The following is a 21,781-nucleotide window of genomic DNA, read 5'->3' on the forward strand; positions in this document are numbered from 1 at the left end:
GAGTTGAGTGCGTTGGAAAAAAGTGCGGAGCAACGCGCTTTTTGTCGGTCCGGGACACGCCATGAAACGGCCACTGGAGGAAAGCTCTTCCTATAACGTAGTCCTACCCGTGAACACCACAGCACCACCTGCAAAAAAGTCTGGCATGGAGTTCATGGAGAGCTGTTTCAAGAATTGCACTTTTAGTGGCAGCATGAACATCCACCTTCATTCTGAACCCAACATGTTTCCGCACCATGGACAGCCTGATTTGATTTGTTCCGCTAATCCCACACAGTGATTACTCAGATATTTAAATAGCCTAATTCAAGAATTGTTTTCAATAAATTGGTTAATAATATATTATTTACTATAATTATATCAATAACTGTAAGCGGGGTAGCAGGAGTGTTCGATTGATTGGCTATCATTACCATGGGAACTACTTTCTAGGAACTACTTTCTGACGGAGATTAACTCGAGCAGAAAGCGTAGGTTTGGGAGCAAATTAGCCCACATTATGAAATTATTTTACGATATTGTTGATTCAATGATAGTTTGTGTAATAGAATCGCAATCATACACGAGAGGCCGTTCTTGAACGTCATTATTACCAATGATTGCTTAATTAAAACATTGAGATGATCATATTCGAACTACAGTATGCCTTTTAAACATGTATCGTATAATTGTGGTGTTTATTTGTTATCATTTTATTATCTTTGCTTTGTAATGCCTGTTGTAAAATGCCATTATATAATGTGTTTTTACTGTATGTATTCCTAAAAAGTCTTTTAATTTGTTTTGTAAAGCACTTTGAATTGTCACGTACAGAAAAGTGCGAAATAAATAAACTTGCCTTGCCTTTAAAGAAGCTGTCGGGCTGTAATTTATTTGTTTGTTGTTGCATTGGTTATTTGTTCAGCGCAGGTTTATTTTGTTCTGCAAGAGCACAACAGAGGATAAAGAATCAGCGACAACACTTTTTCATTGGTCATACATTTTATTGCAGACATGAAATACCGGCTGAATGCAGATTATAATAAGAACCTCTGTTTTCTGATCTGTAAAGACGATACGTTTCACTATCATTTGATTAAGGGTTTGCCCTTTTTAGAGGGGTTTAGACATCGGACTTCTCCAAGTGCGCTGTGTTGAGTGTTTTTACCTTAGGTTGTGTGTGTGTGTGTGTGTGTGTGTGTGTGTGTGTGTGTGTGTGTGTGTGTGTGTGTGACTAGCATTACTATACTTGTGGGGACCTAAATCTGTTTACATCACGTGTGGGGACTCGCCTCCCTTATGGGGACAAAATGGAGGTCCCCATAAGGGGATCATTAATTTTAGGGTGAAGACTTGGTTAGGATAAGGCATGTGTTGGTTATGGTTAAAGTTAGGATAAGTCTCTAGGAAATGCATGTAAGTCAATGTAATGTCCCCTGAAGTGATGTATACATGGTATGTGTGTGTGGTTGTAATTCCTCATGTACTTTTTATGCATGTGGGTGCAGAGAGGAAGGTGTGAAAGAGCGTGAAGTAAAGCGATAAAGCGAAAAAAACAATATCCCCCCTTGCACTGAGCAGCAATGATATGCAAACCAGGCCCTGCAGAGCCCTTTAATGCGCCCTGCACTATCTCCCCAGCAGAAGTATGATGGTTATTTACATTCTAATAGCCATAACAAATTTACATTTCCATGGCATTAACAAGAACAAATGATCATAGCTGGATGCGAGTGTGAGTGGGAAGTGCGTCGTTATCACCCTCATCTGCTGACTTTGACTTAGTGTCAGATCACCAGACGAACGGCCTCATCTGGCTAATGAGGCCTGGAGGAGCGGCGGCACAGAGAGGAAGGTGTGAAAGAGCGTGAAGTAAAGCGATAAAAACAAAGAGAAAGAAAGTCTGGCTTAATAGAAAACAGATATATGGAGGCAGTGAGAGCCACCCTGGTGCCGTAGTGTTTTGATGAAACGTCGAGCTAATGAAGTCCTAGCGGTCTACACCATCGCCAGCAGCAGCATCCATCCATTCCTCCCATCCATTCCTCCCATCTTCCTCCTTCTCCCACCTGGCAGCCAATCTGGCCACAGAGCTGCGGCACCAGTGGAGCAGGTCAGAAATCCCATTTTCACCCGGGGGCTTTTAAGTGGCTCCGCAGACGCTATTCTCTCTTCCTCTGCTCCTCACGGAGAATTAAGTGGGGCTTCGCTGGCCAGAATTGGCCTCTTCAGGGAGCTCCGCCAGGCTATTACTGAGAAATAGGCTGGATGTCTGGACTAGCCTCACTATTTTAGCCGGAATTACGTGACCCCATCCAATATGGAGGATTGGTGTGAGGCGATTGAGTCGATGTAGTGTATCTCGTTGCCGGTGCACAATGAGAATACTAAAGATCGGATCAAATGTCTGTTCGAATACAAATCCAATCAAATATTATTTATAGAGCCCATTCTCACAAAAACCATCTCAGAGGGCTTTACAGAGCAACAAACATGAATGAAAAATGTAAAATGATATGATAAAGTTACAAGATGGAATATAAAATACAAAAAAACACAAACAGTCAAATAAAACACAATATTTAAGGCCCAGGAGGATTACATTTAGCTGACGCTTTTATCTAAAGCGACTTACAATAAGTGCATTCGACCAGGAAGACACAAACTTGAAGAAAACAGAATCATATAAGTAACAGGTTTCATAGAGCCAAGACATTTCAAGTGCTACTCAACTGGCTTTAGATAAGCCAGTCCTTTATTAGTTTATAAGTGCTTTGTTAGTAATTCTATCGCTCGAGGTGGAGTCGAGAGAGACGAGTTTTCAGTCCGGAAGGTGTGTAAGCTATCTGCTGTCCTGATGTCAATGGGGAGCTCATTCCACCATTTTTGGAGCCAGGATAGCAAACCCACGTGTTTCTGCTGATGGGAACTTGGGTCCCCCTCGCAGCGAGGGTGCAGCGAGCCGTTTGGCTGATGCAGAGCGGAGTGCACGCGCTGGGGTGTACGGTTTAACCATGTCCTGGATGTAGGAGGGCCAGATCCATTCGCAGCATGGTACCGATGTTAGTAGGTTGAAACCAGCCCTAACTACATGCTTTATTAAAAAGGAAGGTTTTTACCATTAAATAGCATCTTCATTCTTAATGATAATGAACGGTGTCTGTGTGTTCTGTGTGCGTACAGTTAATCTTGTTGTTTTTGGCTTGATGAAAACTGAAAGGATGATCATTTAGTTGTTTACTTCCGTACTTAATTGTTAATGACGATGAGCTGTTTAATTCTGTGTCGTGTGTTTATTGTGTGTAATAAATATGTGTTTGGGCGGCAGGTAGAATTGCCAATGCCTAATGGTTGTTCATGCTAATGCTAATAGCTGGTGCTTATGGGGATTCTAATAAAGACATGCTGCCCATCGTTCCTAGAGACTGGACATGTCATTCAGATTGATTTCATCCTCGACAAAACAGCAATGAAATCTGTGCTCAATTATTCATGTGATAAATGGTTCATAATTCATACATGTATCATTAATGTGTGTGTGTGAAATCGCTGGCTTTGTTTCTTTCATTCACAACAAACCTACCTTTGATCCTTTTTATGAGATTAAAAGTGGCAGGTGTTTGGGTTTTCTTTTAAAGTGAAGGATATCAGTGTGCCGTTGATCGAAGCTGCAGGCAGCAACGTCACACAAATGAATATCCAATCAAAATTCATTCGGATTAACATTAGGCTATTTCCGTCTGACTGGAGGCATACAAATAGACATAAGAAGAAAGAAAACATTTTGTCAGCTTTGCACAAAAACAAACAAAGATTTATCAGTGATAAAAGCAAGTCAAAGTAGTTTAGCATCATCTCGTAAGTGGTTGCCATGACAGTACAACTAGACCTTTCAAGAAGCATAAATAATTCAGCATCGATGCATGTACGGCACAAATGTATAAGTCAACCGTGCCCTCGTGTGAGGCTGAGGCTCTCCTTCAGGGACGATCAATATCTATCTTTAATCTGATGCATTGTCGAGGAGCATGAAGATCAAATATCAGAACCAGAATCCGGTTTAAGTAGTCTAACGCATCCAAGGAACTTGATTTGGTGTGTCGCGGATACATGAATACAATAAGAGGAATTAAGTGGACAAATTAAAGAACAAATATTTTACTATCTTTGAAAAGCTTGTAAAAAAACTATTTTAAATGTCAACAATGATAAAAAAAATGTTGACAAGAATAGAAATAAACAAAAAAGTGAGGAATGAAGGAAATGACAATTGAGCTGAAAAGAAAAATATGTCCAGTGTATCAGTTAATAATTTAAACAATATTTGATCGTTGTGAAGCTGCATGTGAAGTTTCATAATGAGTCTTCTTGCCTAATAGTGTAACCTTGTCCCACTTGGTGCAAACACCGGGAGCCTGCCCTGGTTTCAATAAACAGCACATCCATCCACCGCGTCCGAGTGAAGGTACAAAGACACCGACAGACAGTCACACGAGATACAGGGTCCCGCGATTCAATGAAGTCAGACTGAAGCACTCCTTCGTGCTCCAGTCAATCCTCACAGTAAGCACAGAGCTGAGTCCCAGGTCAAATGCACGCTGAAGGCTCCTTGAGCATGTTTTCTCTCACTGATTGTGCCGTTATGTTAAATGTTTGTTTTCATGTATTGTGTCTTGACATCTGTCTATGTTGATGTTACACACGGAGCTGCCGTCACATTTTAGACTTGATCTGACCATTAAAGTATTATCGTATCGTACATATCTCCGCTCCGCCCTCCTGTTTCCTCTTTCTGCCCGGCGACGCCTCGCTCACAGGGAAACGTCTCTGACCAGCCCGGCTCTCTCACCCGAGGAGAGCATGGCTGTCACAGCGGAGGGGATTAACCTTGAGAAGGGTGGAGGATGAGAGGACGGGAAAGAGAGAGAAAGCTCTGGTCCTGGACCACCTGGGGACCAGAGACAATGTTCTGCTGCTTATTAAGCTCTGACCTCACATGTGTGTTTCCAGTGTTAATAGGTTTGTTCTGGAACGCGCTGCACCATTAATCAACAAAAAGTGACTTACTATTAGATAATACAAGAGGTGGGAGAACTATGCAGATCTTGTACTTAAGTAAAAGTAAAAGCACCAGAGTGTAGGAATACTCAAATGTTACTCAAGTAAAAGTATTGGCATCTAAATATACTTTGAGTACCAACAATTAAAAGAACTCATTCTGCAGATTTGAATGGCGCTCTCCCTTTCCCAGTGATGCATCAATAGTCATAATGAAGTCAATTGAAATTGGCCATTACGAGTATTTTACTTTATGCTACTTGTGTATTATTTGATGCCAATACTTTTGTACTTTTATCAAAGTAAGATTTTTAAATACAAGACGTTTACTTGTAACAGAGTCTTTATGAAAATGTAGTATTAAAGTCAAAAGGTGCTCAGGGCCCTTCGCTGCCCATGGGTAACACAGACAATAATTGGTGGTTAAAGTCACTTGGGTCTTGAAGGGGCATGAAATCAGCTTTAATTCCTCACCCGAATCCCCCCCCCCTCTCTCCCCCAACTCAGCTGCGTCCCCAGAGGAAAAGACACACTTACACTGCAGTGAACCATTACGCTTGACGTGAGCCATACCCCCTCTGAGCGGAGAAATGGCATTGGAGTGTTGCTATTGATTTTGTTGTTGGTGGATGCAGTGGGGAGGGGGATCGAGCGAGGGCTTAAAGGATGTGAAATGGAGGATATGGACGGTAAATGCTGGCGCTGAGAGGCGGCAATCATGCAGCCCAGCAGGACGCCGTCTGGCTGTCTCGTGTTCAGAGATACACAACAACAAAACAGAACATTCTCAGCCTCCTCAGGGCCCCCGGCCTGACCTTTAGGCTCCTCAAAGACGCCTCGGTTTCTGCTGCTCCCTCAGAGGAATGCCTTCAAACCCACAGTCAGAAAGTAATGCTGGCTGGAGGCAAACATGCTCTTGTAAGTTGAGAAAAAGAAAGCGAAAAGGGGGGAAATTCTGAGCCGAATATACATATAGGAATCTGTTGTTGTAGGTCACGCTGCTCATGTGTTGCGGGGCGGTGGATGTCCTTCATGGCCCATGGGTTACATTCTCCAGTGTCGTATGTGTGACGAAAACAAAGAGAATACATGGAGAGGAAGGAAACAGCAGTACAACATGTTAGCACCACTCATAGAGCTTCCTGGATGAAGGGGTCCCTATTACGCTTTCCCCTTTGCTGTAGTGATCTGTTGTCGGGCATGTAAGTGGTCTGCAGAGGGAGTTTCTCTCCCACACACACACAGTGCTTTTTGAAGAGCATGGAAACATGTCACTGGGGGCACAAAATACTTATATATTAATAACAGATCAACCTTTTTGATAATCACTTGATCGTTTTTTAAAGCAACAAATGGCAGAAAAGGCTTTAGAGGCCAATTAAATATGGAGAAGTTGTGCTTCTTGTCTGCTTTATATTCCATCTGGTAGATGTTCTGCTATTTAAACTTGACAAATAAAAACTTGATGTTGAAATATTCCCAATAGACTGACCAACTATTCCCTCCCTGCAGCTACGGCTAACACTGCAGAGCAGCAAACAGCTGCATAAAAGAACCAATATGATGAAAGAAATCTTCAAACACCAACAAAGCGAAGGAGGACAGGCTGGTTGGGGAACATCACAACACTCTGAACATCCAGCTGTTCCTAACAGGGCGGTGAAGTTACAGCAAATCTCTCAGGGCTGGATCCAGCTGATATTTGCAATGCTAATGGGTTGTTTCATCATTCAGTAACGTTGCCTTTGAAAAGGGCCATAAAAAAGCTCTGGAAATCACATAAAATGGGACAAAAATGCCCTGAGTAATAAGCTAACTTCTAATTGGTTCCTGCTGTGAGAGCCAGTGCAATATGAGATGGTAAAAAGGAAGAGGGGGGAAACGGGAGGATAAAGAAAATAAATAGACGGTGTAGAGAATGAATGTAGAGATAACAAAACAGAGAAACAAAGCGGCATTTAGAGTTGGAAGCTGCGCAGGAGGAGCGGATGTGAGAAGGCGGGACGAGTGCAGTTACCAATTAGAGTCAAAACTGAACAGCTGGAGGCAAAAACTGAACAGCTGGAGGCAACAACAGAGCGGAGGAACAAGTGAGCAAAAGCAGCTTTATTTAGAGGGGCTGCAAGGCACGGGGAAGGCTGTGTGTCCGGCAGCACGCTGACCGCTCATTAGAGAGGGCTGAGAGAAGGGCGAGCGCTAGTGAGAACTAATGAACACGAAGAGGGGAGGAGAAAGAGGAGGGAGAGGAGGGGAGAGAAAGGGGAGACATCGAAACAGGGGCAATTAGAGATCCAGTGATGGGCGGAGGAACTCCAGGCTGACAAGCTCGACCCTCTGGTCTTAATTAGGGCAGAGCTTTTTGTGAGCACCTTCCAAAAGAAGACATCTTTGATGGAGGGCAATTATCTACTTCACTGTTTTTCTTTGCAGGCATCTGGCCTAGAAAGAGAGCAATAGAAGTTCATAGATGGAGGGTAGAGAGAGGTTTGATCATCTAAAGGGGAAGATAGTTGAAACGAGAGCTGAGTCCGTCCACAGCATTTGAAGAAGAGGAGAGATTGGCGGCCGAGCTCTGATCTTCAAAGCAAGCAAGAGCGTAAAGAGGGCTCTTCACTGAGTGGGGTGTGTTGTGTGTGTGTGTGTGTGTGTGTGTGTGTGTGTGTGTGTGTGTGTGTGTGTGTGTGTGTGTGGTACCTGTTTGTGATCAAAGTCAAAGTGTTCGGCCAACGGAAAGGGAAACAGTTTACAGAACATCAAACCGTCCCTGTCCCTCTGTCACACACACACACACACACACACACACACACTAAATTAACCACCTTTAACTCTATGGGCTCTAGGACCGGTCCGCGCCCGCCACCTTTAAGCGGCGGGCTCCAGCAGGAAAAGCTGGAGGCCGGAAAAGAGTGAGACAGGTCGCGCGCCAAAGTAAAAGTGGAACCGAGAGACAGAACGAGAGCAAGACAGACGGACCATTTAGCTGCTGCGGCTTCTATGCAGGTGCGCTTTATAGTCCCAAAAGTACGGTAACCATTTAAAATCCATCCTGGACAAACTAATGATACACATTTCCTCTCGTGTGCTCTTTTATTGAGTAAAGATGACTATTTTTGGAAACGTTCGTAGCATTAGTAGTTTTCCTACAGGAAGAAGAAAGAAGAGACAACGTGTTGGACTGTATTCAAAGGAATAGAATAATAGCTTTGAGAGTCTGGAAACTTCAGATCACGTGTTGAGGTCAACATGTTGTCGTCATGCACACAACAATTACATATGTGTTACGTTCAGGAGCAAAGATAAAGATAGTGCGAGTCCTTCCTCCAGCGACAGGAAGTGTCCCTGGTTCCGTCTCATCACACCTGCCGGTATTCGCTCCATCTCTTATCATTTTTCACCCGAGGCCCTTAACAATGACAAATGCATTTTGAGAGGTCTCCGTGTCAGTATGATCTGTGGCAGACTTGCAAATCAGAGGTTGGCAGCCGCAACCCGGATGAATTGTGTTTGGAAGTTATTGTGTGTAACAACAACACTGCTTTGCACAATATCACTCAACGAGACAACGAGCTGCAGAATGGCTCTGATGCAATGTTTACAGTCGGGTCGCTGTGCTCAACATTTATCTATTAGTCACAACAGAACCATAAAACCCGAGTGCGGACTACTTCATCGGGAGAAAACCATGTCACCAAACCACTGTCCACGTTGGTTTGGTGAAGACAATGTTTACATGACACACTTTCCTTCACTGGCTTCGTGAGCAGATTCCTGAGGTAAGAAACATAAAAACAGTTCTAATGCAAAACTTTAAGAGGACATTCTGTGCTCATGTTCAGGTTTGCGACATGTCTCCATGCTTTAATGCTCAAAAAGATCTTTCGTTCAGCACCTCTAGCCACGTACAATGTGTTGGAGCACGAGCCAAGAGGCAAGTGGTACATTGATCTCACTATGTTCTCGAGGTAACCGGCCGTCTGTGGCTCAGTGGATAGTGTGCTGGACTTCAAATCAGGAGGTAGCAAGTTCGAGTCCCACTGCAGTCAGCATGTTGTTGTGTCCCTTCAGACACTTCACCCCAAATAGCTCCTGTGGGGATTGCCCACAGTACTGAGTATTAAACGTATCTTGTGGAAATGTCAATTGTATTGTGCACAACTTTGTAGAAATCTTACTTAAATCAAGAGCTCGCAAGAAGACATTCCTTCATACTAAGAGGTCAGACAATTGGGAACTGCAGTTGCCGGGTATAACAGGTAGGCAGTAGAATATAATACAAATCAAAGAACACCAAATATTATGTCGTCAACACTGACCACAAAGTTGTAGCATCATCTCTGTGCACTGTGTCAACAAGTGACCACAGTGCTTCCACTAGTTATACAGGTCTTACGAAAGTTAGGTCTTACTATTGCTGTGTCCGCCCACACTGAGGCCACGTCTTCGCTTCCTTCTCACAGTCTGCTCCCTAATGTAAATGTATCTGAAGCCTCTGCAGGTCACGTGCAGCCCGACTCTGCCCTGAAGGCAACGATGTGTCATTAAACCTTAACTCTCCTCACCACCTTCGCAGGAAAGGTGAAGAGAAGAATGTTGCATCTCAGGTCTGCTCTCTCTGGATAAAACGTGATTCCTCCTCCTCCTCCTCTTCCTCTTCTTCACCTCGTCAGGTAAGGTAAACCCGGAGCTTGCTGTGAGTTTCTATTAGTCTGAGCTGCTGGAGAGTGTCGAGTCAGTGGGAGTGTGGAGACAATCGGGTTGCGCCTGGTTACAACACTCTCTCTTTCCCTTAATGGCCTCTGTATCAGCCTGGTGCAATCGGTACATTGCAGCCACTGCTTGTCTCTATAGCCTCCACGCAGAACGAGGGGCTTCTGTGAGGACCACCCACCCCTTCCCTGTAGGAATGATTGCCTGGGCATGAATACAAACGAATCTCCCTCCCTTGCCTCCTGTATTCTCACTCTGAAATTGCAGCAGGAGGAGAAGACGGAGGAGGGGAAAGCAAGTAGGGAAATGACAGAGGGACAGGGAGATGGGTGGAAAAGACAAAAAGCGAGAGGGAGGAGATGACAGACGGCGGCGGGCTGAGGAAAGGAGTGGCTTTGGAGACCAAGACATGTAGGGCAAGGCCTACGGAGCGATAAAAGAGCTTTCAGGGGCTTCCTTTGATGACGGAAAAGTAAGAAACGCACAGTCGTTGCTTCACAGCAGCGCCGCATGATGATATCTGATGAGGTCATGATGTGACTGTGAAACAGCCGACTCAGGAACTTCATTCAAACAAGAGCTGCACGACTTATTAAATGGTGTAATCTTTTTCTTTTAAAACATTATTCACATTATCATTTAAAATGTATTGAATTAAGCATTGGTTCATTTTTAGGAGGATCTGTACAAAATAAGGATTCCTTGTTGAGTCTGTATGAGCGGCGTCTCTACGGCTCCACAGCAATGCATTGAGATGTCTTCCCATATGCTGCCTTTACAAAGCTCTTACTGACATGTGGATATTGCACAGGTCCATAACGCGATATCAATTCAATTACAAATCAGTGGAACCCCTCGTTAAAACATCTGCACGATCTCTCCTCCCAAGCGAGTCAGACAGTAAAGGTTCCAAGGATGGTTTCACAAGTGAGCTCGCCTTCATCAACACCACATCTAGTTTGATTATGAGAAAGTTAAACATTATGTTTATGATGAGGTATAGAAGGCTTGGGTGCTGCTTGCATTTAACCAAATACGGTTCACATGTTCGGTTCTGCTTAAAGAATCGGGTTCTTATCGGTTCTCCTTTTTTTAAGGGTTCAAAACAAGTTACATGCTTATTTCACATTAAAAAAACATTTAGCCTACATAGCTGAACTTAAGACACTAAGTTAGGGAGAAAGGGGGGACTATGAATGTATGTTTTTTTCTGTTTTTTATATACATGTATATGTGTATGTAAATGTGTGGGTATGGGTGTAGTTATATATATATATATGTGTGTATATACTGTACATATGTGAGTATATGGGTACATGTATTATTGTTATTATTATTATTTATTTCCTTATCTATTACATCTTTTTAATTATCTTTTACTATATAGTATGGGGGGGGGGGGGGGGGGAGGACAAATATCGAATTTATGAAACCTTTACTCAAATTTATATTAATTTTCACAATTGACTCTAAACTGTGGTTTATGAAACTGAGTTGCATTCAGTTTAATTTGGTTGCTGTTATTAAATAAAATGATTAAATAACAATCTTTTCATTATTTCTGCATTCACAAGTTGATTTTGAATCTTCCTATAATGCCATGTTTAGGAACCAGAACACTGAAACAAGAATTTTCGGCCTTTTGGATTTCATTATTCCTTGGACCTGGTTATTGGGTCCCAACCCCTCTGCGGTGGGCTGATATGTTCCCATAATCCTCTCAGATCAGTTGCTAGGACTCGTCGTCATGGTTATCACTCGTAAACAATGGACTGAATCGATACTAGAAGATGATCTTATTAAGAGTTTGGCGAGAGGAATGATTCGGAGAGGTCTGAGCAAAAAGGTGCGAGACATTATTTCATATCACGTCCACTGCAAAAGACTAATTTCTAGAGGAGATGGAAATAAAACTGAAAGATAGAAGGTGCAGTATCTTTCTGGCTTAAAAAGGTGCATACATGTGTGTGTAGGGACAGCGGGAGTGTGTTTAAATATGGAACCGTTAACCGTCAAAGTTTGTTATGAACAAGGGAAAACAGGCAATTTTCCACCAACTTCTTTCTCTTCCTTCCGGCTGTTAAATCTTGGAGTGCAAGTGTAATAAATCCCATTGATGGAAATCCCAAAGGAGCAATTATTGTTGTGTTCTCGCAATATAACAACAAGCCCAAGAAAAACAAAAATAAGACATCAATAAAACATTGCCAACACTACAGTCCTGTGGAGAAAAGATTGGCTTCCCCTCGACAACACTTTAAGTACACAATATTCTAGTTGGAGTTTGTCCATTGTGTGCTGGAGCAGAAGATAATGAGAGACAGTTACCAAGAAGAAGGGTGTGTGTGTGTGTATATATGTTAAACACCAGCTGCCAGTGACAACACTCGTCAAGCAGAAAGAGTCTCCTGGGAGGCGACAGATTTCATATTTGCAAGCAGGACACGTGGGAGAGTCTTTCAACATCCACAGTGCAAAAAAAAAAAGTACATTTACTGAAGTACAATACTTAAGTACTATTTGACATAGTTATACTTTACTGAGTATACACAATCCATGGTACTTTACAAATGACTACATTTACATCACTACATTTTTCTCCCAGCTGTAGTACTGTAACTTTACCGATCAAGTCTTTATAAAAACATTACAAGCTTTAAGAAAACAATTCCACATTATAGATCGAGTCAGTGGTTTCTAAATCTTCTTAGAAAAAAGTAGTGCCTGATCAAGGTCCTTTTTCAGATGTGTGTATCCATCCACCTGTTTTTAGGTGCACTTACCATGCGTTGAAATGGAGGAAATCTGCAGTTCAACCTAAATATAGTCAGACAAGAACTACTAGAGATAAGGAACAATGCAAGGATGAGAAAGTAAAGCCAAAGCACAGAAACGATGTTTAGTTCAAAGAGGGTTACTGCACTCAACATATAATTTAAAGACAGGGCAGAGGTTGAAGATATAAAGAGATTCCTGAAGAGCAGCGGTCGTATGTTTTAACGTGATCGTGGTGTGGTTGGGGATTCATTCCTATTTATCAGTCTTTCTTTTACACGAACAGTGACTTGAAGAATAATCTGTTCAACTATTTAGTTTGATAACCCTGATTTCTTTGGGTTGTCTGCTCATGTGGCCATCTTGGTTGTCGTTTTTTTTTGTCATTATAGTGTTTAAAAATAAGATAAGATACTAAAGGAAAAGAAAAGACGGAAAACTAATAAATTACTGTAATGCTGTCCTGTTAAATCTTTGTACTGATACTTTTACTTTAAAGGTAGGGTATGTAATTTTGGAGAAACCAGCCCGAGTGCGCTAGAATTTGAAAATACACAACCGGAAAAAATCTGCCACTTCCTTACAGAGCCCCTCCTCCAACACACACGAACGCGCACATGACCAATGAGGGCACGAGATAAGTCTGTGCACAGATGGAAGGCTGACAGGCAGGTAGGCCATCCAGTTACTTTAGCCGGGCCGGCTCAGATGATTGGTCGTGCTTTTTACAGTACCACGGCTTCCATAGATGAAATGTATGTATTTATTGTCAAAGCATTTAATATATTCATTGCTATCGGGATGTTAAGAGCATTCCATGGAATATAACAACAAGTGTTTCTGAAATAAATTACCCCACCTTTAAGTGAAAGGGACCTGAATACATCCTCCGTCGCTAAGAATGCAAATTACTAATTAATATAAATCAACATTATTATTAATTTATAATAACGCTCCCATCTGTATGATAAAACGTGAGGTCCCAATGTGACCGAGTGGAACTTATTTTATGTTGCAATCCCAGAGACTCAGTACTTTAACAGGAAAACACTGATATAATGAATCCCAACACTAAGGTTTATTGCCACGGTAATGCCTATTCATTTGCTTAATGGGTGCGCTCCTGAGATGTGATAATCGCCAAACTGGTGATGAGGAACTTGTCAAATGAGCGTCACACTCTCACATGTTCCTCACGTCAGTAAATGGCTGCGAGGAGGTAGTTTGCCTCAGTCTTTCAGCCCCATGATGATCCTCCCGCAGACACACACCGGGCTCGTTAGTCTAATCCTGAGTGGATTCTGCCTCGCAGGAATTCACAACAACACAAACAATGTGTGCATGTAAGCCTTCTGTCGGGAGCGGCTCCCACGACGTTTCATCTCCTAACGAGTCCTGATCAGCGCTCTCACGTTACTGCGCGCTGAAGGAAAGGTGAGCCTCGCACAGACGCAGAGCTCAGGTCCTTCCCTTCAGCAGAAGAACCAGAACAACAATATAACAAGACATGACCTCACCATGTAACACTCTCACTTTTCTATCGGCTAGCGCTCCGACACATTGTATGTAAGAGGCTAAGGGGCGGGACATCTCTAAGTGGTTGACCAATCACAACAGAGCCGGCCAGCTAACCAATCAGAGGAGACTGGGATCTGGTTTCAGACAGAGGGTGAAAAGAGGTGCTGCAGCACAGGCAGTATGAGAACAATAAAGAGCTGTTTGAACATTAAAGCATGGAGACATGTTCCAGTAGAGACACTACATACTCAGGGTTCATACACTTTTTCACCAATGACTTCTCAATGACCTTTACCTCATTTTCCATGACCAAAAAAAAATGACCACTGAAAATGGTTTATTTGAACATGGAACAGGAAAATAAGGTCTGCATATGAAACATGTTGTGCCTATCTAAAACAAATCAAATAGTAGGCTATAGCTTCTACACGCTAAAGCAACTGTAGTCAGGGATGCAAACTCATCAGGTATGAAAAAGGTGACAAGGATCCGACCCCACGGAATATCGGCTTTAAAACGAGGAATAACAGATGATGTTAGCAGTCAGAACAACTAAAGCAGCAGGTAATAACAGAAACGCCAAAGAGTCACATCTAATAGAAATATATAAAAGCATTTATTGTAATTGTGTAGCAGTCAGTTTATAATTCTGGCAGCACTGTTGAGCATTTTGAAAATGTGTTTTCATGCCTCTGTGCAAGGCTTAGTCTTTCTATCTGTAAAGCCACTGGTGTAACTAAGTTCATAAACTCAACAAGTACTATACGGGGGTACAGTTTTGAGATACTTGTACTTTATTAAGTTTTTCAATGTTTTGCTACTGTGTACTTCTACTACAGTTCAGAGGTACATGGTGTACTTCGACTCCACTACAGTTCAGAGGTACATGGTGTACTTCGACTCCACTACAGTTCAGAGGTACATGGTGTACTTCGACTCCACTACATGTATTTAATACCTTTAGTTACTTTACAGATGTGAATGAATGATGTGAAATATAATCAAGTGTTGAATCAGACTTTAGTTCCACCTGGAGTAAATCCACCAGCTACCCTGCAGTATACAAAGTCATTCAAACTAGCTGCACCTTCACCAGCTTTGAGAACACTTTGATGATCAATCATTATAAAACACATCATATATATTGTTCTGAAATGGACCAATCTGCACAACGACTACTTTTACTGTCGCTACTTTCACTATATTTTGATGAGAATACTTTTCTACTTTTACTTGAGGAACATTTTGAATGCAGGACTTTTACTGTAACAGAGTATTCCTACACTCTGGTACTTCTACTTGTACTCAAGTACAAGACCTGAGTACTTCTACTTTTACTCAAGTACAAGATCTGAGTACTTTTACTCAAGTACAAGACCTGAGTACTTCTACTTTTACTCAAGTACAAGATCTGAGTACTTCTACTTTTACTCAATTACAAGATCTGAGTACTTCTACTTTTACTCTTAGTAAATATAGATACTTATACCACCTCTGTGTATAGCCTATGAAAACAACTATTAGAAAACGAAGGCTAAAGCTAACAGATAGTGACAATGTATGCTAGCTAGCTAGCTCAACGATTCCTTAAAAGGCTTAAATGATATTGCGACAGAAAAACTTTTCAGTTCACATCACGCTCTGCCGCTCTGCTCTGAACACCTGAACGGCCCGTTCTAACAGCTGTTCACCAGCGGCTCAGTCTGTGCCACAGTGACTCCGCACAGTTAGCGAACGCACCGTAGCTAATGTAGCTCACCCTCATCCCGGAGCAGCAGAGTTCAGCCGACAGGCAGGAAGACTCGAGCACACAGCTCGCGCTTCATATATTAAAAAATAACACCATGCGCGTCATGATGGCAATTAGATTAAATGTAAATTATATTTGACGCAACTTTAGTTACATTTCCATGACTTTTCCAAAACTTTGGGAAAAATATTGTCTTCCATAACTTTTTTTTTTTTAGTCAGTTTATTGAACATGTCAGAAACAAAAACATACAACAATAATATATATATATATATATATATATATATATATATTCTCTTTTTTTCTCACTTAAATGAATAATTATAACAAAGTACAAAAAAAACAAATTAACAAAAAAAAACAACAACAATAATTCTCAGATAGTCTGTCATGTTCAACAAGAAGAAGCTTAAAACAACTTTTCTGGTCCTACCCCCTCTACCAGGGCCTGGAATTTGCATTTTGTACGTACGAACCCTGATGCTGATATGAACCTGACAATGAGCAGAAATGGGCTCCTTCAAAGTAAAGCACAAGTTACTCTCATGTTTAAAGCATTAAATGCTCGTATTAATGCACGTGCGGTCGCTACTCTTCCTCTCAGTTATTAGTCGAGCATCTAATGCTATTATCATCATCATCATCATCATCATCATCATCATCATCATCATCATCATGGCTTCTGCTGCATTATTAACTAGATAATGATGGAGGATGGAATTAACACCGTGATTATGAGCCGGGGAGATTGAGTCATCTTCGGCTCATAAACAGACATTGCATTTCTGAAACGAGCCTCTGCATCTGTTGAATGCGTTTATTTTCCGTAGCTGTAGCCAGCTGTCTTTACCTCATTCTTCATCACTGGAACAAAACAAAGTGTTTACAGTGTCAAACCTTTTCCCAGCGCAGTGTTGATCTTTAGAAACTTAGTTTGTGGAGTTTCAAAGCGTTAACAGTGTTCGTGGAGGAAATACAGGTGTTTAGGGAACGCCTATTAACCAAAGCAGAGCAAGGCTTCCATTGAAACACCGGAAGGATAAAAAGCGCTAAAGCAGCCTCTCTCGTCGTTCCAGCTTTTCATCTTGACTGCAAATAACTGCAGATTGAGAAAAGGCAACGTTTTAAGCTCCTTCATAAGTAAAAACTAAAACTCTGCTGCAAAGATCAGAACTAGACTATTTCAACATCTTCAATAAGGACTTTTTGATGAGATTGTTTGCATGTACTCAAACGATGCTTTATTCTATAACACAGTGTTTCTCAAACTTTTTCATACCAAGGACCACTTAACCAATAAAAAAAACACTCGCGGACCACCTAACTCCACAAATATCCCAAAACACATCGTTTTTCTAGAACAGATTATAAATCGCCTGAAAATGGTACAAACAAGTGGCAACATGTGTGACGAAGGTGTTGCCCTGGGCTATATCATGCAATAGAAAGTGAAACTTAAGCTCGTTCCATTGCGGAGATATTTCCGCGAGAGTGCGGAAAACTTAAATGTATTTATTTATTTCAAATGTGAAATGTTACCAATATACTCACGGACCACTAGGGGGCGCTCACGGACCACCAGTGGTCCGCGGACCACACTTTGAGAAGCACTGCTATAACACATAGGTTTGAGCAAGCTCTCTGATTGGTCAATAGGCGTGTTTGATTCCACGATCAAACAATGATCAAATAGCAAATAGAACGTGCCTAATCACAAGGTATTCAGTGGCCTACACACGCCACTAGCCTACCGAAACGACTTCCATGAGCCTACATCGTGTGGTTTCCATAGCGACACACAGCCGTTACACTGTTATACATTGTCTCTCGTTGGAAATCGGTAGCTACAAAATGTCAGATTTTAAAGTTAATTTGGATTTGTTGGGGGGCCTCAGTATTGATGAATGGTTGGACATGGACACAGACCACAAAACCAACGAAAGATTTGCGGCTGTTTCAACTGACGAGTTGAGTGCGTTGGAAAAAAGTGCGGAGCAACGCGCTTTTTGTCGGTCCGGGACACGCCATGAAACGGCCACTGGAGGAAAGCTCTTCCTATAACGTAGTCCTACCCGTGAACACCACAGCACCACCTGCAAAAAAGTCTGGCATGGAGTTCATGGAGAGCTGTTTCAAGAATTGCACTTTTAGTGGCAGCATGAACATCCACCTTCATTCTGAACCCAACATGTTTCCGCACCATGGACAGCCTGATTTGATTTGTTCCGCTAATCCCACACAGTGATTACTCAGATATTTAAATAGCCTAATTCAAGAATTGTTTTCAATAAATTGGTTAATAATATATTATTTACTATAATTATATCAATAACTGTAAGCGGGGTAGCAGGAGTGTTCGATTGATTGGCTATCATTACCATGGGAACTACTTTCTAGGAACTACTTTCTGACGGAGATTAACTCGAGCAGAAAGCGTAGGTTTGGGAGCAAATTAGCCCACATTATGAAATTATTTTACGATATTGTTGATTCAATGATAGTTTGTGTAATAGAATCGCAATCATACACGAGAGGCCGTTCTTGAACGTCATTATTACCAATGATTGCTTAATTAAAACATTGAGATGATCATATTCGAACTACAGTATGCCTTTTAAACATGTATCGTATAATTGTGGTGTTTATTTGTTATCATTTTATTATCTTTGCTTTGTAATGCCTGTTGTAAAATGCCATTATATAATGTGTTTTTACTGTATGTATTCCTAAAAAGTCTTTTAATTTGTTTTGTAAAGCACTTTGAATTGTCACGTACAGAAAAGTGCGAAATAAATAAACTTGCCTTGCCTTTAAAGAAGCTGTCGGGCTGTAATTTATTTGTTTGTTGTTGCATTGGTTATTTGTTCAGCGCAGGTTTATTTTGTTCTGCAAGAGCACAACAGAGGATAAAGAATCAGCGACAACACTTTTTCATTGGTCATACATTTTATTGCAGACATGAAATACCGGCTGAATGCAGATTATAATAAGAACCTCTGTTTTCTGATCTGTAAAGACGATACGTTTCACTATCATTTGATTAAGGGTTTGCCCTTTTTAGAGGGGTTTAGACATCGGACTTCTCCAAGTGCCGCTGTGTTGAGTGTTTTTACCTTAGGGTTAAGCAGAACTTCAACTGTTGCTTTTAATATTGTGTTTTAGGGTAGAAACAAGAACCAGAACTGAGCAGAATATTGTTTGTAGTTACTGCATGTGTCCTCTGGCTGTGTCATAGCACTTCAGAGAAGAAGTGGATGCATCTGTGTTACTTTATCTCATTGTGTGTTTAATGCAACTTGGATTTTAGGAGATTTTCTGGTTTCTCTGATAAAACTTTGAACAAAGAAACAACGTTTAAAAAATGAACACGGCTTGACACCCTCCTTGTTGGATCATCGCTGCAAAAGACCAACCGCATAGAAACATATCTGGTTATTTGATAAAAAAGTTGTAGGTGAAAACATGGAAATGAGCCATCATTGTAGTTCTTTCCTGGTCTCAAAGGTAACGCCTGAAACAGGTCTGCAGTGAAGACAAGCTGAAGAGATGCACATTAGCCGCCTTAAGCCTAGCAGCGAAGTGGTGTGTTTAACGTTAGCTTTTTTCACTTCTGGCCATTGCATTTGCGCTTCAACTATTTTAAAAGTGGTGTTCATATGTGGAGATTATCCTGCTGAATAAAACCTGTAAGTCTCATCAACTTTTGTTTGGGAAAAATCCCATTGCATTTTGGTCGAGGGAGCTCTTGCCATGCTCACTTCCGACTCGGACTACAAAAATACGTCATCACTGAACCACTCTATTTTAGAAAGAAACAATGAAATAAGAATAACACATAATGGGAACAATAACCTCTGGGACCAGCCTTTTCTCCTTCTCCATTCTCTATTTTTTTGAGTGCAGGAAAATTGAGAGCTCTTTTAATGAGATTGTGTTGAGCCACCACAACGATACCCCCCGCCTCCCGCTTCCCCCCCTAAAATCTATTTAGTCGTACTGACAATCATAGACACTTCCTCTGTTGACCTACATGTCACTGTGACCCAATTGCATCTGCTGAGGCTTGTCGAAGATCTCAATGAAGTTCAAATCTGAGGCGAAAACACTGCGCTGCATACAAAACATCAAACCTCTAGGAGAACAGAGATGAGGTGAGAGGTGCTGTAACTGCAGGGTGACATGTATTCAGAAAACAAACAAACCACAACTCGCATGTACTTCCCACAGTGAGGACGCTGCAAATTATCTTCTTGTTTAATCCGTTGGTCTGTAAAATGCCAGGAAATAAAGAAATGCCTCCACCCCGGTTTCTCAAAGTACAAGGAGATGTGTTTTAATGTCTTGTCTTGTCAGTGGAAAACCGAAAGACATTCATGATAGATGTTCACTTACAGTATGTAATAAAATATGGAAAAGCGAGACACCTCCTAATTGGGAGGATGGAACAGTATTTTCTTTCATTTTTGCATGAAAATGATGATAAGGATCAATCCATCAAAACGCTTGTTGCTATTTTTCTGCTTTTATCGCCGCGGCTATATTGCACACCACACAAGGAGATGTTTAATTTATTCTGATGCCAGTTCATATATTTTGTACCAACGACTACTTGGGTTTTATCATCCCTCGCTCAATATGCTGACCAGCTCTTTGTTGCATTATCATAGCTGCTCTGCAAGCGGACACACAGGCATCAAGGAAGTGTTTTATTCTGCCATCAAGTCATGTCAGAGTTATCGTTATTACGAGATATGGACTTGTAAACAGTGTGAACGTCAACATCAACACACATTTACAAGGATTTCTCTGAAGGCTCCGATATATCCAATATTGCAGGTTATAGTACGGAAGTGTCTGACAAAAAAGAAGAAATGTTGATACCTAACATCTACTGTAGGATTGTGAGCAGATCACGAAAACACTAGAAGAAGAATAACTTGTGAGGTTTAGCATATCAAAAAAATGTGAATAATAACTCTTATTAGCGGAATACAGGCGAGACAAAAGGTTCTGAATGTCTTTACAGGCTTTCACTCGCACTCTTTACATAACCATACAACTCAGCAACAGGGGTTCACCTCTATTAAAAGCTTTCTTCTTCAATGGTGAGAACAATGGCTGATTGCAGTGCGCCGCAGCTGACATGATTACAGTGTCTGCAAGAGGCTTCCTGAAAACACGGCATCTTTTGTCTGTCCATTTATGTATCACTGCACATTTGCAAATGTGTCTCCGTGCTGACATTATCTCACTGGAGCCTCTGGAGCTAACTGGAGGAACTCTTCCTGCAACACATGTTGATGCAGAGCAACATGTCACGCTATAATCTCCCATGGGTGTTCAACTGGCTTGAGATCTGGTGACTTTGAAGGCCACAGCATATGAACCACAAATTCATTTTCATACTCATTAAACCATCCAGCGAGCCTCTTCTTTTCTTTCTGTGCACGCTTCTGCTTTACACTCATTTCTTCTGATTTCTGTCTTGAATTTTTTGCCGTTTGTTTGCAGCGGACGATGCATCCGCTGAAATAGCCCCGAGAGAGAATAAGGAGTATTTACGGTATCTGTTTTACACTATAGAGAGTCGTGGTCCCGTGAAAGACCCTGCCGTCGATGTAACTTGAATTCATGTGGAGTCCCTCGAGCAGTGCGGGAGGAAGAGGAGGCGGAAGAGGCTTTGTATAACGTCCAGGAAGAAATGCTTACTCCACTGGAGACCAAAATATCTTCAATGAGTAACCATGACAGGGTCTGCTCAATGAGGGGGGGGATATATATATCAAAGTCTTCCCTGTAATTGGGACTGTTTCTATTGAAGGCAGACATCGGGGTGCAGCGACTTAATGTCACATCAGCAAAACACTTCAACGCTACTTCTTCCTTTTAATGTTTCCTGCGTGCTTTCTTGTTTTACAAAAACGTTTCCATCCTCTTTACACAGCTCCTATGCGTTGGCAAAGAAACCAACCAACAAGCCCCAGGCCTCCGTAA

At 41.7% G+C, this 21,781-nt stretch overlaps 1 protein-coding gene across 1 annotated transcript in view; it reads right to left on the minus strand.

Annotated features, from left to right (window-relative positions):
• Positions 1-21,781, minus strand: part of st6galnac5a (ST6 (alpha-N-acetyl-neuraminyl-2,3-beta-galactosyl-1,3)-N-acetylgalactosaminide alpha-2,6-sialyltransferase 5a) — a 74,380-nt gene that overhangs the window by 44,091 nt on the left and 8,508 nt on the right. The window lies entirely within an intron of this gene.

Source organism: Pseudochaenichthys georgianus, chromosome 17 (assembly GCF_902827115.2).
Source record: "Pseudochaenichthys georgianus chromosome 17, fPseGeo1.2, whole genome shotgun sequence".
In the NCBI taxonomy this organism is placed as follows: domain Eukaryota; kingdom Metazoa; phylum Chordata; class Actinopteri; order Perciformes; family Channichthyidae; genus Pseudochaenichthys; species Pseudochaenichthys georgianus.